Below are 16,195 nucleotides of genomic sequence, written 5' to 3'. Positions count from 1 at the left end.
CTGGCTGGCTGGCTAGCTAGCAAACGTAGCTACACACAATAATACCAAAGTCAATATCAGCATGTGAAGTAGCTAACTAGCTGTCAAATCACCTAAAGAAATTGCACTATACATTTAGGAGTTTACAATCTCACCATGTTCAACTTGCAGTTGGATAGGAGAAATGTGTGCGACCATCTGTTAAATTACACATTTCTCATGCTAGGAATATTGCAAAAAATATTATCAATGGCTGATTTGAGAGAAGACAACCCCATGTTATGACAATATTGAAATCAGAGATTTATGATAGACTTTTTTGCGATCTAAAAGTTGTATTCCTATCAACTTTCAGTGTAGTGAGAGCGGCTTTATCGCAATGATACGTCATACAGCCCAAATTTCTACCTGCTTGAATGGCAATAGCTTAGATACACATAAAAACTTTAAATGACCCTGGGAATCGATAGAACATCGCTGAGGTGTATTTGTGTCTGTAATGAAGCCCTTTTGTAGGGAAAACTCATTCTGATTGGTTGGGCCTGGCTCCCCAGTGGGTGGGCCTGGCTGCCAAGTAGGTGGGCTTATGACCTCCCAGTCCCACCCATGGCGGCACCCCTGCCAGTCATGTGAAATCATTAGGGACTTATGAAATTGCTGCGTGTTGCGTTTATATTTTTGTTCAGTATAAATGCAGCTCACTTGGGTACTCCACTTTGTGACAGTAATTCGATAAAAGGGGCCTAGACCACACTTGTTCAGTGGGTAATATTTACATGTTGAGCTAGGAAGTACAGTAGCCTATTGAGGACAAGGGGCGCTGGCATTCATTAACCTTTGGTGGATTTATAAGGGACAACATGAGCTCATATTTAGACTTGTACTCGGGAGGTGACATGATGACATTACCTGCGAAGTTATGTCACGAGGAACACAAGCCCGGGACACTTCAGTACCATGGGGAGACAGTTGGGAGACTTTCGTCAGGTATGCTGGACAAACAGAGAAGCAGTCGGTCGATATCAGGAGTTCAGCATCAAGGTGTGTTGGAGGTGCCACGCAACACATCTGTTTCTGATGGCAGGAACACGGATCGGGGACTTGCTTATAATTTAGCGTATGGATGCTACAACGACGTGGAACAGAATAGGCTGCATAACTCAGTGCATGAACCTGGCATACTCAGGAAACTATCCTTTCCCCAGCCATCCCACTACTACCACGATATTACAGAAACAAACCAGCGCTGGCAGAAGACATCGTGAGGATACGTTGATGCCAGTCGTCTGAATGCATTACCATTCCATGAGAATGGTCCAAGAACTGATTCTATGAACGAGGAGCCTCAAGTTGTGGCTAACACATTTTATGAAAATCAAAAGAAGCAACCTCAAAAAAAATAATCAGTAAGTAAATGTAACTTTATAATTAAACATGAAAAAGAAAACATATCCTAATTGATTCATTTCAACTGGCTATAAATATTTGACCTGATATTATTATTTGACTATTTTCCAGGTAAAATGATTAAAATGTCGGTTATCGAATGCTGGATCAATTCCAAGAACACATTTCACAACAAAGCAGTTAACAGATACAAATCATTTCCTTTCAACAAGTATCTCACCAGGTCCACATGTGTTGAGATAGCCCATAGTTTGCACCTGATTGAACAAAGTATCAACAAGTATCTCACCAGGTCCACATGTGTTGAGATAGCCCATAGTTTGCACCTGATTGAAAGCCAGTTGAAAATATGGTTTCAAAACAGAAGAATGAAACAAAAGAATAGAGAGAGAGAGAGAGAGAGAGAGAAGGCCTTACTGGAGTGTGCGTGACTCCAAATCAAAGAGCTCTGACTTGTCCTCGTCAAAACTCAACGCATGTGTCACAGATCCCTCTGGAACATTCATTACACACACCTGGTCCCTAATCACATTTAATTAGTAATTGTATAAGCGTGCCCTTTGTTCACCATTGTCCTGTTGATTATTGTTAGAATGTCCGTTGGTGTGTGTAGTACCTGTGCTGTGTGTTTTGGTCTTTTGTGCCCTTGTGGATTGCGCAGATGATTATGGGTCTCGTCCCGTGTGTTAATCAGTGTGTTATTTATTAAAGGTACTCCTCGCTCTTTTGTTTGGGTTTCAAACCTGTGTTTTTGTTACGTGTTTCTTTGGTCTTCATCACCTTTACACGGCACGCCGTAATTTGGGTATAATAAAACACCCTGTTACGCATTCCTGCGTCTGTCTCCCGAATCGTTGATATCAGCATGACACGATGGATATTTTCCTTCCTTCCTCAAACTGACCAAAAGGAGAAATAAAAAACACACCAGAAAGAAAATAAACTTGAGAAATAAAAGAGGAACAAGAAGGCAACAATGTGTCAAAGGTCATCAAGGTGAAACCTGACATCCACCACGGCATCTGAATGGCCTTGTGCATGTTGTGCATTAGCCTACCAAGGAATGGACATGGAGGATACTGTGGTAAATTATACATTCATTTCTACTATAGGTCTACCAAGGAATGGACATGGAGGATACTGTGGTAAATTATACATTCATTTCTACTATAGGTCTACCAAGGAATAGACATGGAGGATACTGTGGTAAATTATACATTCATTTCTACTATAGGTCTACCAAGGAATGGACATGGAGGATACTGTGGTAAATTATACATTCATTTCTACTATAGGTCTACCAAGGAATGGACATGGAGGATACTGTGGTAAATTATACATTCATTTCTACTATAGGTCTACCAAGGAATGGACATGGAGGATACTGTGGTAAATTATACATTCATTTCTACTATAGGCCTACCAAGGAATGGACATGGAGGATACTGTGGTAAATTATACATTCATTTCTACTATAGGCCTACCAAGGAATGGACATGGAGGATACTGTGGTAAATTATACATTCATTTCTACTATAGGCTACCAAGGAATGGACATGGAGGATACTGTGGTAAATTATACATTCATTTCTACTATAGGCCTATCAAGGAATGGACATGGAGGATACTGTGGTAAATTATACATTCATCTCTACTATAGGCCTACCAAGGAATGGACATGGAGGATACTGTGCTAAATCGCACCTTATAACAGCCCAACCTGTTGCCAACTACTCTAGAATTCGATTTGATAGGAGCTATATTCAGTCCAGTTGGGATGTTGGTAACTCAGTAGTAAGCCTAGGTGAGGTAAGACATTTTACTATACCTAGACTGTGCTATCACATCTTACTTGTTGTGGGAATTCACTGATTACTCTTTCCATTGTGGTATTTGAAACATACAGTATGTAAATTAAAAAAATGACTGGCGTGATTTGAGCTGGGGTGCATATTCATACTGTAAATAATGAGAACATAGCTACCATTTTGGCATTGCAGCATGATACACTTGTCAGAACTGCAAATAATGAAGACAAATATTTACCAGGCCAAGGCCTAGAGCTAGATATTTATTCCTATACTGCAAACATCCTTCTTTCCTATGTCAGTTTTGGACCAGGTTTACAAATGGAATTTATTGAAATTTTTTACATAATCACTGTCAGAATACTGTAGCCAATGTCCACTGAGCTTTTACTATTAATCAAAAATAATACATCAATTACATTTCTGATGAACAAATCTCTTAATTGATAGTTCTAATATGATAAGCTATTGCTATAATTAACACGTAACCCAACCAGGGCAAGTCTAAAGTACCTGAACAAAAAAGGTTCATCCCTTCCACGGTTACCAGGAGAATAACTTGATGATAATGCAGGAAGGGGGTCACGTATAACCCTTGCCTTATCTATAATGCTTCCAACCGAAATATATTACGAGCACCTTTCCCCTTAGCTGAGGGACATATGCATCTCCTTTATGGCATTTTCTGTATGAAATTATGACTGAATAAATTGCATCTTCATTTGTCTTAGAAACTCTTCTGTGCTGACTGCAATACCTGGCTCTCAGCGCTTTACAGAATTCTATTAGTCCTTTACTACACCAAGAAATGGATTGCTCTGGAAAATGAACCTGGCTTTGCTATAAATTACACCTATGGATTCTGAGAAATGTGTTATTTTGTTTAAAATAGTCCCTAATATAATTAGAGTTCCAATTCATGGAGAGTTACAAGTGTGCCTATTACAGTAACAGGGTCTGGAATTGAATCTGTCTGCAGGATAAAGAATGATCCGGTGTGCTTTTCATTTGTAATCTTAGACACATTATTTCAGTAATATAGTCTGTGACCATTAGATATGAAAAATGGATTATTGTACAGACAGGTTTATTCATGACTTTATATATATATATATATATTTTAAGTTAGTGGTCCATCCACGAAAACAAGTTAAATAATGGGTAATCAAACACCTTATCATAAACTGGTGGCGACACTTTAAAGGGACAATCAGCAGTAGAAACAATATCAAAGTGGCCTCCCCAATCCCTGGTCCGATAAAAAAGCTGAAGGATGGGGCTGGAGAAATGAAACCACTCTCAAATTCTTTGACAGAGCTATGGATGCAAGGACTAACCATGCATGATATCAAAAGTATAGTTTTAATCATGTTTTGAGGCTATATAGTCTTTGTTTTCATTTTCTTTGTTTACAAACATTGGAGTGAAGCAAGCTTCTATTTTGGGTTCTGATTGGGTGTGACTGTTGAACTAAGCTCATGAGGCATTTAAAAGTTATATTCTTCAAGAATCAATGGGTACATATAGTTAATTTATAAGTCCAAAAATGGATCCAGTAACTGCTGATTGCTCCTTTAAGCATGTCATTATTAGCTGAGCTCTCTGGTTAGAGATCCTACCTGTGCTGGTTAGAGATCCTATCTGTGCTGGTTAGAGATCCTATCTGTGCTGGTTAGAGATCCTATCTGTGCTGGTAGAGAGCCTACCTGTGCTGGTTAGAGATCCTACCTGTGCTGGTTAGAGAACCTACCTGTGCTGGTTAGAGAGCCTACCTGTGCTGGTTAGAGATCCTATCTGTGCTGGTTAGAGATCCTATCTGTGCTGGTTAGAGAGCCTACCTGTGCTGGTTAGAGAGCCTACCTGTGCTGGTTAGAGAGCCTACCTGTGCTGGTTAGAGATCCTATCTGTGCTGGTTAGAGATCCTACCTGTGCTGGTTAGAGATCCTACCTGTGCTGGTTAGAGATCCTACCTGTGCTGGTTAGAGAGCCTACCTGTGCTGGTTAGAGAGCCTATCTGTGCTGGTTAGAGAGCCTACCTGTGCTGGTTAGAGATCCTACCTGTGCTGGTTAGAGAGCCTACCTGTGCTGGTTAGAGAGCCTACCTGTGCTGGTTAGAGAGCCTACCTGTGCTGGTTAGAGAGCCTACCTGTGCTGGTTAGAGAGCCTACCTGTGCTGGTTAGAGAGCCTACCTGTGCTGGTTAGAGATCCTACCTGTGCTGGTTAGAGAGCCTACCTGTGCTGGTTAGAGAGCCTACCTGTGCTGGTTAGAGAGCCTATCTGTGCTGGTTAGAGAGCCTACCTGTGCTGGTTAGAGAGCCTACCTGTGCTGGTTAGAGAGCCTACCTGTGCTGGTTAGAGATCCTACCTGTGCTGGTTAGAGATCCTATCTGTGCTGGTTAGAGATCCTACCTGTGCTGGTTAGAGAGCCTACCTGTGCTGGTTAGAGAGCCTACCTGTGCTGGTTAGAGAGCCTACCTGTGCTGGTTAGAGAGCCTACCTGTGCCGGCCAGGCCAGTAGATCTATATCTTCCTGATGTACCTAGCTAGGTGGCCATGCTGGTCAAACCTCTTCCTCATAAATAATGATCCTACTACGACCTTAAAAGGTTGTGGAAACCTGCATATCATCAGTTTGGTGGCTCATTTCAACAGTCCAGTGCCAAAGCAAAACAGATACAGTATATCCACCTTTAGTATCAGCAGAATTAGTGAAGACTCTTTTCTAAAATTTGAGAGTTTTCCGGGCTTGATGCCACCCTACAGTGGCTTAAAAATTTGGAGGTTATCGTTTCGGGATTGGTGTCCCTTCCACGGGACGGTTGAGCTAACATAGGCTAATGCGATTAGCATGAGGTTGTAAGTAACAAGAACATTTCCCAGGACATAGACATATCTAATATTGTCAGAAAGCTTAAATTCTTGTTGATCTAACTGCACTGTCTAATTTACAGTAGCTATTACAGTGAAAGAATACCATGCTATTGTTTGAGGAGAGTGCACAGTTATGAACATGAAAAGTTATTAATAAACAAATTAGGCATATTTGGGCAGTCTTGATACAAAGTTTTGAACAGAAATACAATGGTTCATTTGATCAGTCTCAAACTTTGCACATACACTGCTGCCATCTAGTGGCCAGAATCTAAATTGCACCTGGGCTGGAATAATACATTATGGCCTTTCTCTTGCATTTCAAAGATGATGGTACAAAAAAATACAAAATAACAGTTTTTCTTTTCTTTGTATTATCTTTTACCAGATCTATTGTGTTATATTCTCCTACATTCCTTTCACATTTTCACAAACTTCAAAGTGTTTCCTTTCAAATGGTACCAAGAATATGCATATCCTTGCTTCAGGGCCTGAGTTACAGGCAGTTAGATTTGGGTGAAAATTGAAAAAAGAGGCGGATCCTTAAGAGGTTTTAAGACTGAAGACCACGGATGAATTCAGTATTATTTCCCCATCTCTTGCTAGTGTGGTTACGGATGTGGTGGGAGCCTGTCATCCTCTAAGTCTGAGAGATCTAATGACTGGTGGTGTGATGGTTCCAAGTCCAAAACATTATTACACGGTTGTAATAACCCACCATTGATTGAAAGAGACCCCAGAAGTTGATGTGATTGCATTCAGTAAGACCATGTACCTAAAGCCCCTTCAATGACTGTGAATTTTGAATGTGTCATGACGGTTCTGTTCAATTGTATGCCGAACATTGGAGAATGAATGGGCTCTAATTCAATCATTTAAGATTTTATTTGTTGTAAATATGAATAATAACAATGCTATTGTATTCTTACAGTAGGCTTGACAGACAATGATACAATGCTCGCTTCCCTTTTCCCCTAACCTATGCTGCGGTCCAATCTAAAAGCACAGGAGAAGCAGGGTTAAATCATTCTGCACCATTCAAAAATACATTTGATTTCATTTGTAGTGTCTGGCGGTGGGTGGAGGTGAGCCCACCTTTGGCTAAGGGAGGAGTGTAACAGCACACATATCTAGCGTTTAGACACACAATATTGTCAGTGCGTTTATCTTTGAATAATGGAAATGTCCTGAGAATACGGTGGCAGTGGTCCAGGCGAGTCCACAGAGGGCGCGAGCCTGTCAGGCAGCGAGGCTCTCTGGCCCTGTTAGAGTATAATGTGGCCTCTGCTCTGACTCCCCTGGAGCATACCGCTGCCCTAATGCTCTGTTGATCTGCTCTGCTACTCTGTTCTGCTCTGCTACTCTGTTCTACTCTGTTACTCTGTTCTAATCTGCTACTCTGTTCTACTCTGTTACTCTGTTCTGCGCTTCTACTCTACTACTCTGTTCTACTCTTTTACTCTGCTACTCTGTTCTGCTACTCTGTTCTACTCTGTTACTCTGTTTTACTCTGCTACTCTAATCTACTGCTCTGTTCTACTCTTCTACTCTGCTACTCTACTCTACTACTCTGTTCTACTCTTCTACTCTGCTACTCTGTTCTGCTACTCTGTTCTACTCTGTTACTCTGTTCTACTCTGCCACTCTACTCTACTACTCTGTTCTACTCTTCTACTCTGCTACTCTCCTCTACTACTCTGTTCTACCCTGCTACGCTGCTACTCTGCTACGCTGTTTTACTCTAATACTATACTACTCTGTTCTACTCTTCTACTCTAATACTATACTACTCTGTTCTACTCTAATACTATACTACTCTGTTCTACTCTTCTACTCTACTATTACGCTGCTACTCTACTCTGCTAATCTGTTCTACTCTGATATTCTACTCTGATTCTCTGTTCTACTTTGCTACTCTACTCTGCTTCTGTGTTCTACTCAGCAACTCTACTCTGCTACTCTGTTCTACTCTGCTGCTCTGTTCTACTCTGCAACTCTACTACTCTGTTTCTCTGTTCTACTCTGCTACTCTACTCTGCTCCCTTGTCCTACTCTGCAACTCTACTCTACTACCCTACTACTCTGTTCTACTCTGCTACTCTACTCTGGTACTCTACTCTTCTATGCATCTACTCTACCCTGCTACTCTACTATGCTGCTACTCTACTACTCTGCTACTCTACTCTTCTCTGCTACTCTGATACTCCACCTCTGCTACTGTGCTACTCTACTCTGCTTCTCTGTTCTACTCTGCTCCACTACTCTGATGCCCTACTCTATTCTGCTACTCTACTCTACTACTTTGCTTATCTACTACTCTTCTACCCTGTTACTCTACTCTACTCTTCTCTGCTACTGTACTACTCTACTCTGTTACTCTACCCTACTCTGCTACTCTTCTACTTTTCTACTCTTCTACTCTGCTACTCTACTCTGCAAATCTTCTACATTTCTACTCCACTCTGCTACTCTTCTACTCTTCTACTCTACTCTGCTACTCTACTCTGCTACTCTACTCTGCTACTCTGCTACTCTTCTACTCTACTCTGCTACTCTTTGACTTTACTCTGCTACTCTTCTACTCTACTCTGCTACTCTACTCTGCTACTCTTCTACTCTACTCTGCTACTGTTCAACTCTACTCTGCCTCTCTGCTACTCTCCTACTCTACTCTGCTACTCTACTCTGCTACTCTACTACTCTACTCTGCTACTCTACCACACTACTCTAATACTCTTCTACTCTACTCTGCTACTCTCCTACTTTACTCTGCCACTCTGCTACTTTACTCTGCTACTCTGCTACTCTGCTACTCTTCTACTCTTCTACTCTACTCTGCTACTCTTCGACTCTACACTGCTACTCGGCTACTTTACTCTGCTACTCTGCTACTCTACTCTTCTACTCTGTTGTACTCTGATTCTCTTCTACTCTACTATACTCTGCTACTCTACTACTCTACTCTGCTACTGTTCTACTTTACTCTGCTACTCTTCCACTTTTCTCTCCTACTCTGCTACTCTGCTACTCTACAACTCTACTCTGCTACTCTGATGCTCTACTCTGCTACTCTTCTACTCTACTACTCTACTCTACTCTACAACTCTACTCTACTCTACTACTGTACTCTGCTACTCTACGACTCTACTCTAATACTCATCTACTCTACTCTGCTACTCTTCCACTTTACTCTGCTACTCTGCTACTCTGCTACTCTTCTACTCTACTCTGCTACTCTACTCTGCTACTCTGATGCCCTACTCTGATACTCTACTCTGGTACTCTTCTACTCTACTACTCTACTCTACTCTACTCTACTCTACTACTGTACTCTGCTACTCTACCACTCTACTCTAATACTCTTCTACTCTACTCTGCAACTCTTCTACTTTACTCTGCTACTCTTCTACTTTACTCTGCTACTCTTCTACTTTACTCTGCTACTCTGCTACTCTACTCTTCTACTCTGCTACTCTGCTATTCTACTCTGCTACTCTACTCTGCTACTCCTCTACTTTACTCTGCTACTATACTACTCAACTCCGCTACTCTACTCTGCTACTATTCTCTGCTACTGTTCTACTCTGCTACTGTTCTACTCTACTCTGCTACTGTTCTACTCTACTCTGCTACTGTTCTACTATGCTACTGTTCTACTCTACTCTGCTACTGTTCTACTCTGCTACTGTTCTACTCTACTCTGCTACTGTTCTACTCTGCTACTGTTCTACTCTGCTACTGTTCTACTCTACTCTGCTACTGTTCTACTCTACTCTGCTACTGTTCTACTCTGCTACTCTTCTACTCTACTCTGCTACTGTTCTACTCTGCTACTATTCTACTCTGCTACTGTTCTACTCTACTCTGCTACTGTTCTACTCTACTCTGCTACTGTTCTACTCTACTCTGCTACTGTTCTACTCTGCTACTGTTCTACTCTACTCTGCTACTGTTCTACTCTACTCTGCTACTGTTCTACTCTGCTACTGTTCTACTCTACTCTCCTACTGTTCTACTCTGCTACTGTTCTACTCTACTCTGCTACTTTTCTAGTCTACTCTGCTACTGTTCTACTCTGCTACTGTTCTACTCTGCTAATGTTTTACTCTGCTACTGTTCTACTCTGCTCTGCTACTGTTCTACTCTGCTCCGCTACTGTTCTACTCTGCTACTGTTCTACTCTACTCTGCTACTGTTCTACTCTGCTACTGTTCTGCTCTGCTACTGTTCTACTCTACTCTGCTACTGTTCTACTCTACTCTGCTACTGTTCTACTCTGCTACTGTTCTACTCTACTCTGCTACTGTTCTACTCTGCTCTGCTACTGTTCTACTCTGCTACTGTCCTTCTCTGCTACTGTTCTACTCAGCTACTGTTCTACTCTGCTACTGTTCTACTCTACTCTGCTAATGTTTTACTCTGCTACTGTTCTACTCTGCTACTGTTCTACTCTGCTACTGTTCTACTCTGCTACTGTTCTACTCTACTCTGCTACTGTTCTACTCTGCTCTGCTACTGTTCTACTCTGCTCTGCTACTGTTCTACTCTACTCTGCTACTGTTCTACTCTGCTCTGCTACTGTTCTACTCTGCTCTGCTACTGTTCTACTCTGCTCTGCTACTGTTCTACTCTGCTACTGTTCTACTCTGCTCTGGTACTGTTCTACTCTACTCTGCTACTGTTCTACTCTGCTACTGTTCTACTCTACTCTGCTACTGTTCTACTCTGCTCTGCTACTGTTCTACTCTGCTCTGCTACTGTTCTACTCTGCTCTGCTACTGTTCTACTCTGCTACTGTTCTACTCTGCTCTGGTACTGTTCTACTCTACTCTGCTACTGTTCTACTCTGCTACTGTTCTACTCTACTTTGCTACTGTTCTACTCTACTCTGCTACTATTCTACTCTACTCTGCTACTACTCTACTCTGCTACTGTTCTACTCTGCTACTGTTCTACTCTACTCTGCTACGTTCTACTCTGCTACTGTTCTACTCTACTCTGCTACTGTTCTACTCTACTCTGCTACTGTTCTACTCTACTCTGCTGCAGCTCTACTCTGCTACTGTTCTACTCTACTCTGCTACAGTTCGACTCTGCTACTGTTCTACTCTGCTACTGTTCTACTCTACTTTGCTACTGTTCTACTCTGCTACTGTTCTATCTCTACTCTGCTACTATTCTACTCTGCTACTGTTCTACTCTGCTACTGTTCTACTCTACTCTGCTACTGTTCTACTCTACTCTGCTACTGTTCTACTCTACTCTGCTACTGTTCTACTCTGCTCTGCTACTGTTCTACTCTGCTCTGCTACTGTTCTACTCTGCTACTGTTCTACTCTACTCTGCTACTGTTCTACTCTGCTACTGTTCTACTCTGCTACTGTTCTACTCTACTCTGCTACTGTTCTACTCTACTCTGCTACTGTTCTACTCTGCTACTCTTCTACTCTACTCTGCTACTGTTCTACTCTGCTACTATTCTACTCTGCTACTGTTCTACTCTACTCTGCTACTGTTCTACTCTACTCTGCTACTGTTCTACTCTACTCTGCTACTGTTCTACTCTGCTACTGTTCTACTCTACTCTGCTACTGTTCTACTCTACTCTGCTACTGTTCTACTCTGCTACTGTTCTACTCTACTCTCCTACTGTTCTACTCTGCTACTGTTCTACTCTACTCTGCTACTGTTCTACTCTACTCTGCTACTTTTCTAGTCTACTCTGCTACTGTTCTACTCTGCTACTGTTCTACTCTGCTAATGTTTTACTCTGCTACTGTTCTACTCTGCTACTGTTCTACTCTACTCTGCTACTGTTCTACTCTACTCTGCTACTGTTCTTCTCTACTCTGCTACTGTTCTACTCTGCTCTGCTACTGTTCTACTCTACTCTGCTACAGTTCTACTCTGCTACTGTTCTACTCTGCTACTGTTCTACTCTACTTTGCTACTGTTCTACTCTACTCTGCTACTATTCTACTCTGCTTCTGTTCTACTATGCTACTGTTCTACTCTGCTCTGATACTGTTCTACTCTACTCTGCTCCTGTTCTACTGTACTACTGTTCTAGTCTACTCTGCTACTGTTCTACTCTACTCTGCTACTGTTCTACTCTACTCTGCTACTGTTATACTCTGCTACTGTTCTACTCTGCTACTGTTCTACTCTACTCTGCTACTGTTCTACTCTACTCTGCTACTGTTCTACTCTACTCTGCTACTGTTATACTCTGCTACTGTTCTACTCTGCTACTGTTCTACTCTACTCTGCTACTGTTCTACTCTACTCTGCTACTGTTATACTCTGCTACTGTTCTACTCTGCTACTGTTCTACTCTGCTCTGCTACTGTTCTACTCTAGTCTGTATTGCTACTCTACTTTACCTCTCTGCTACTCTACTGCTCTACTCCTCTACTCTGTACTGCTACTCTACTTGAGTCTACTCTACTCTGCCTCAGGCCCACGTTCCTCCTTCTACTAGCTTCCTCCGCCACACTGTACCGGCTTTCCACTTAATTTACACTCTTGTTGGATGTGGAAAAGCCTGCTGCCAAAACGGATCTTATCTGCTCTCTCTTTTAGGACAGTGCTCAGGAGCACACTGATTAGAGAGCATGAAATAGATTCCCTTCAAACATTATTTATTATTTTGATGTAGAAACATTCTTCAGCTATTATTCTGTGAATTCCCTTTTGTCTGTAATTATTAATTAATTCATTATGTATGCTCATCTTATGCTATATGCTTGAATCCTAAATGAAAAACTACAGAAACATTTATTGATCAAAAGCCATTGTGTTCAGATGCTATTATTTTAACATTAGACATATCAGGAACAGTCTTTACAGAACATCATTGGTTGGTGTGGGCTGGAGGGAGTCAAATATGGATGGTTGAGAATGGATAGCTCTGGGCATTCTGACAGTGCTGTTCAGTGAGGCAAAGTGCCAGTAAATAGTTTTTCTTCTGCGGTGCAATTTTATAATTCTTCTGGGAACCAACGACATTGTGTTTGCCAAAGAGAATAATGATAGATGGGGTAAAATCTAACTGGAGGATTATGGGATGCGCCCTGACCACCAGAAACACTGCTGCTGATTGTTTTGGTTTTTAAACTGTCTGACCTGCATTTTTTTTATACAATAGCATCATACAGTAAGTACACAGTATATATATGATGCCATATTATAAAGCCATGTCCCAGAATACAGTACACTATATATACATTTATATACACTACTGTTCAAAAGTTTAGGGTCACTTAGAAATGTCCATGTTTTTCAAAGAAAAGCACTTGTGAGGTCAGCATCCCGGAGTCGCCTCTTCACTGTTGACGTTGAGACTGGTGTTTTGCGGGTACTATTTAATAAAGCTGCCAGTTGAGGACTTCTGAGGCGTCTGTTTCTCAAACCAGACATTATAATGTACTTGTCCTCTTGCTCAGTTGTGCACGGGGCCTCCCACTCCTCTTTCTATTCTGGTTAGAGCCAGTTTGCGCTGTTCTGTGAAGGAAGTAGTACACAGCGTTGTACGAGATCTTCAGTTTCTTGGCAATTTCTCACATGGAATAGCCTTCATTTCTCAGAACAAGAATAGACTGACGGGTTTCAGAAGAAAGTCTTTGTTTCTGGCCCTTTTGACCATGTAATCAAACCCACAAATGCTGATGCTCCAAATACTCAACTAATCTAAAGAAGGCCAGTTTTATTGCTTATTTAATCAGTACAACAGTTTTCAGCTGTGCTAACATAATTGCAAAATAGTTTTCTAGTGATCAATTAGTCTTTTTAAAATGATAAACTTGGATTAGCTAACACAACGTGCCATTGGAACACTGATGGTTGCTGATAATGGGCCTCTGTACACCTATGTAGATATTCCATAAAAAATCTGCCGTTTCCAGCTACAATAGTCATTTAAAACATTAACAATGTCTACACTGTATTTCTGAGCAATTTGATGTTATTTTGATGGACAAAAAAATGTGCTTTTCTTTCAACAACAAGGACATTTCTAAGTGACCCCAAATTTTTGAATGGTTGTGTGTGTGTATATATAAATGATAATATATTATTAAACCATGACCCAGAACACTGTACATGTATATATATATATATATATATATATATATATATATATATATATATATATATATATATATATATATATATATATATATATATATGATGCCATATTATAAAGCCATGTTCCAGAATACAGTACAGTGTGTGTGTGTGTCACGCTCTGACCTAGGAGAGCTGTGTTTTTCTGTTTATTTAGGTCAGGGTGTGATATGGGTAGGCAGTCTTTGTTTTTTGTTTCTATGTTTTGTTCTTGTTTTTCTAGTTCTAGGTTGAGTTTGATGATCTCCAATTAGAGGCAGCTGGTTCGTGTTGTCTCTAATTGGAGATCATATTTAAGTTGGGGTTTGTCTATGGGGTTTCGTGGGTAGTTGTTTTCCATTTTGTCAAGTGTACCTGACGGAACTGTTGGCTGTCGTTTTGTTGTTTTTGGCTAAGTGTTTCATTAAAGAAAAGTATGAGCACTCTACACGCTGCGCCTTGGTCCCCTTTATACAACCCATGTTACAGAACTACCCACCAAGATTGGACCAAGCAGTGTGGATCAGAGGACTGGACCTGGGAAGAGATCTTGGATGGGGCAGGACCTTGGACAAGGCCGGGGGGAGTATCGCCGTCCGGCAGGAGGAGATAGAGGCAGCGAGGGCAGAACGGCGATACTGGGAGGAACGGGCAAGAAAGCAACAGGAGCCCGAGAGGCAGTGGACAATTTTTTTGGGGGGGAGACACACGGGTAGATTGGCTAAGGCGGGTTTAAGACCTGAGCCAACTCCCAGTGCTTACCGTGGGGAGCAAGTGACTGAACAAGCACCGGGTTATGCGGTGATGCGCACTGTGTCGTCCATGCGCACTCACAGCCCGGTGCGCTCGGTGCAAGCTCCTCACCGTTGCCGTGCTAGAGTTGGCCGTCAGCCAGGAAGAAGTGCACCGGCTCAGCGGATCCTGCGCCTGCTCCGGCTCAGCTTATCCTGCGCCTGCTCTACGCACGGTACCCCTCGTTCACCAGCACAGCCCAGTTCGTCCTGTACCAGTGCTCCGTCCTTGCTGGGCTAAAATGACCATCCAGCCAGGACAGGGTGCGCCAGCCCTAAGCTCCAGACCTCCAGTGCGCCTCCACGGCCCAGTATACCCTGTGCCTGCTCTGCGCACCCAGTCTCCTGTACGTCTCCCCAGTCCGGAGCCTCCAGCGACGCTCCCCAGTCCAGAGCCTCCAGCGACGCTCCCCAGTCTGGAGCCTCCAGCGACGCTCCTCAGTCCGGAGCCTCCAGCGACATTCCTCAGTCCAGAGCCTCCAGCGACGCTCCCCAGTCCGGAACCTCCAGCAACACTCCCCAGTCCGGAGCCTCCAGCGACGCTCCTCAGTCCGGAGCCTCCAGCGACGCTCCCCAGTCCAGAACCTATTATGACACCTCCCAGTCCGGAGCCTCCGGCAACGCTTCTCCGTCCGGAGCCTCCGGCGATGCTTCTCCGTCCAGAGCCTCCGGCGACGCTCCTCAGTCCGGAGCCTCCAGCGACGCTCCCCAGTCCAGACACCTACACGCTGCGCCTTGGTCCCCTTTATACAACCCCTGTTACAGAGTGTATATATATATATATATATATATGATTATATACACTGCTCAAAAAAATAAAGGGAACACTTAAACAACACAATGTAACTCCAAGTCAATCACACTTCTGTGAAATCAAACTGTCCACTTAGGAAGCAACACTGATTGACAATACATTTCACATGCTGTTGTGCAAATGGAATAGAAAACAGGTGGAAATTATAGGCAATTAGCAAGACACCCCCAATAAAGGAGTGGTTCTGCAGGTGGGGACCACAGACCACTTCTCAGTTCCTAAGCTTCCTGGCTGATGTTTTGGTCACTTTTGAATGCTGGCGGTGCTTTCACTCTAGTGGTAACATGAGACGGAGTCTACAACCCACACAAGTGGCTCAGGTAGTGCAGCTCATCCAGGATGGCACATCAATGCAAGCTGTGGCAAGAAGGTTTGCTGTGTCTGTCAGCGTAGTGTCCAGAGCATGGAGGCGCTACCAGGA

General features: G+C 42.6%; 1 pseudogene; it reads left to right on the top strand.

Moving 5' to 3' along the window:
- The first annotated feature begins 839 nt into the window (after positions 1-839).
- LOC106582483 (homeobox protein Hox-D1-like) overlaps positions 840-16,195 on the top strand; it is a 60,844-nt pseudogene continuing 45,488 nt past the window's right edge.

The sequence above is a fragment of the Salmo salar genome, chromosome ssa21, assembly GCF_905237065.1.
Source record: "Salmo salar chromosome ssa21, Ssal_v3.1, whole genome shotgun sequence".
In the NCBI taxonomy this organism is placed as follows: domain Eukaryota; kingdom Metazoa; phylum Chordata; class Actinopteri; order Salmoniformes; family Salmonidae; genus Salmo; species Salmo salar.
The sequence above is the reverse complement of the archived record's forward strand: the minus strand, read 5'-3'. Positions and strand labels throughout refer to the sequence as shown.